The sequence below is a fragment of the Oncorhynchus clarkii genome, chromosome 12 (genome assembly GCF_045791955.1).
Source record: "Oncorhynchus clarkii lewisi isolate Uvic-CL-2024 chromosome 12, UVic_Ocla_1.0, whole genome shotgun sequence".
NCBI lineage: Eukaryota > Metazoa > Chordata > Actinopteri > Salmoniformes > Salmonidae > Oncorhynchus > Oncorhynchus clarkii.
The window spans coordinates 69,753,359-69,756,183 of NC_092158.1; the positions used below are offsets into that span (position 1 = coordinate 69,753,359).

The 2,825-nt window shown below is 46.9% G+C and overlaps 1 protein-coding gene across 1 annotated transcript in view; it reads right to left on the minus strand.

Moving 5' to 3' along the window:
- LOC139421130 (LIM and SH3 domain protein 1-like) overlaps positions 1-2,825 on the minus strand; it is a 42,017-nt gene that overhangs the window by 30,747 nt on the left and 8,445 nt on the right. The window lies entirely within an intron of this gene.

Here is a 2,825-nt window from a genome sequence, read left to right on the forward strand (position 1 = left end):
AACTTCAGACGGGCCTGGACATGTACTGGATTAAGCAGGTGGACACGTCTGGCACTGCAGGATTTGAGTCCCTGGCGGCGTAGTGTGTTACTGATGGTAGGCTTTGTTACTTTGGTCCCAGCTCTCTGCAGGTCATTCACTAGGTCCCCCCGTGTGGTTCTGGGATTTTTTTCTTGTGATCATTTTGACCCCACGGGGTGAGATCTTGCGTGGAGCCCCAGATCGAGGGAGATTATCAGTGGTCTTTGTATATCTTCCATTTCCTAATAATTGCTCCCACAGTTGATTTCTTCAAACCAAGCTGCTTACCTATTGCAGATTCAGTCTTCCCAGCCTGGTGCAGGTCTACAATTTTGTTTCTGGTGTCCTTTGACAGCTCTTTGGTCTTGACCATAGTGGAGTTTGGAGTGTGACTGTTTGAGGTTGTGGACAGGTGTCTTTTATACTGATAACAAGTTCAAACAGGTGCCATTAATACAGGTAACGAGTGGACGACAGAGGAGCCTCTTAAAGAAGAAGTTACAGGTTTGTGAGAGCCAGAAATCTTGCTTGTTTTTAGGTGACCAAATACTTATTTTCCACCATAATTTGCAAATAAATTCATTAAAAATCCTACAATGTGATTTTCTGTATTTTTTTTATCATTTTGTCTGTCATAGTTGAAGTGTACCTATGATGAAAATTACAGGCCTCACTCATCTTTTTAAGTGGGAGAACTTGCACAATTGGTGGCTGACTAAATACTTTTTTGCCCCACTGTGTGTACGTATATAAAATAAAAATTGTCCGATTAATCGGTATCGCCTTTTTTTGGTCCTCCAATAACTGGTATTGGCGTTGAAAAATCATAATTGGTCGACCTCTAATCAGGTCCCCGTGTGGTCTACAGTGATACAAACTGGGGGTATCATCCGGTCCCTGTGTGGTCTACAGTGATACAGGCTGGGGGTATCATCCGGTCCCTGTGTGGTCTACAGTGATACAAACTGGGGGTATCATCAGGTCCCTGTGTGGTCTACAGTGATACAGGCTGGGTTAAAAGCACATTACTACTACTAATTATTATTAGTAATATTATTATAATACTGATACAGCACACTATAAATCATCTCTCCTCACTGTCCGGAGAGGGTAAGGATAGCCACCATGACAGCCGCGGATACACATTACAACACTATGGAATAGAGAAGACAACTACAGTGACTAGGGGAGGATTGTAGAACAAGGAGTGTTTCCAGAACATATAGCAGGGATTCCTGGATGCAGTTTATCCACTACGGGACAAAAGCTTTTGCCTTAAATCCATGACTCCATTTGCTCTGATACCTTTTCAGAATTCAAGTCTGGTCTGGTGTGTTCTCACACTGGCCTTTACCGACGGACCACCCAGGACTGTGTGTGTGTGTGTGTGTGTAGCTGCTGACCAGCAGAGCCGGGCTGAGGCAGACAAAGGAGTGGGCTCATTCGGGACACAGGCCCTGGTCAATGGAGCTCTGATCCAGAGCCAGCCAGCAACACTGGGCCAAACCTATACCCCAACCACACTACACAGGCCCAGTCAGAGAGAGAGGACCCACTGGCAGATGCATCGTCTTTGCCTCTCCCTCTCTGTGGCTCTGGCATGTCAAATCGCTGACAGATCAAACACCACCACTGTGTGGGTAGTTTACATTTCTACTAAATCTAGGCCTCATCTTTTTCCAGATGTGGTGGCCATTTTAGGAGGCGTCTATCCACCTGTCTAAATATTCATCCCAATCTCATGTCTCAACTCCAGCTTCTCTGTTGCCATACACTCTAAATTCCCTCCGGGCATCTCCCCTAATCTGTAATCCTAATCTGTGTTATTGAGAAGCGATGGATAAACAAATAGAACAAAAGGAGAGCCAATAGAGGAGTGTGTGACTGCGGGTGCTAATGCCGCAAGCGGAGGGGTAAAGAGGAGCTGAATGGCAGCAGTGGACTTTGATCCTGTGTTTACCGGGGTAAACTCAATATTGACCTTGGGTGAATTCCAGTTCCATAGAGAACAGGCTTGGATTGCAGCCGTGTCAACAACAACAAAAATAATACCTGGCCTTCACCGAAACCTGCTAACCCACCAGGTCAGGACTACACCTCCCACAGATCCCATGACCATCTCTGGGACCAATACACTACCGAGAGACAAGGAGAGGAGGAGCGACTAATTTAGAACAAGGGAATGAGACTGTCAGTGTTCAGACTCCAGACAAACCCGGCTGGGGCCTGAGTGGGTGCTGAGGCTGAGAGGCTGGATCAGGCTGTCAAGTAAGAGAATCAGGACACTGCAGAAACCAAGGCCGAGAAAATGTGATCCAGTAACAAGCAGGACTGTCTCCCTGCATCAGCACAGCTCCGGGGCATGCGTGTCTGTCAGCGGGGGCCCAGTACTAAATGTTGTGAATGTGCTCGGTCAGCCTAACGATCCCTCAGACTGTGGCCGGGACCCCGGCCAGTATGGACAGACCCCAGGCTATAGGAGGCACTCCAGACACGTTGATTGGCTCTGTGCACACCCGATAGGGACACTACTACACTCACAAGGATATCAGACACACACTCATTCACTGTGTGTGTGTTGCCTCAGTGAGCCCACATCTGGCTGCCACAAACTCAGGGTTTCCCCAAACTTAGTCCTCAGGACCCCAAGGGGTGCACAGCTGATTCAAATAATCAACTAATCATAAAGCTTTGATCAGCTGTGTAGTGCTGTGTAGTAGAGGTCGACCGATTAATCGGGGTCCATTTCGAGTTTTCATAACAATCGGAAATTTAGCTGTTTTTTTTTACCTTTATTTAACTAA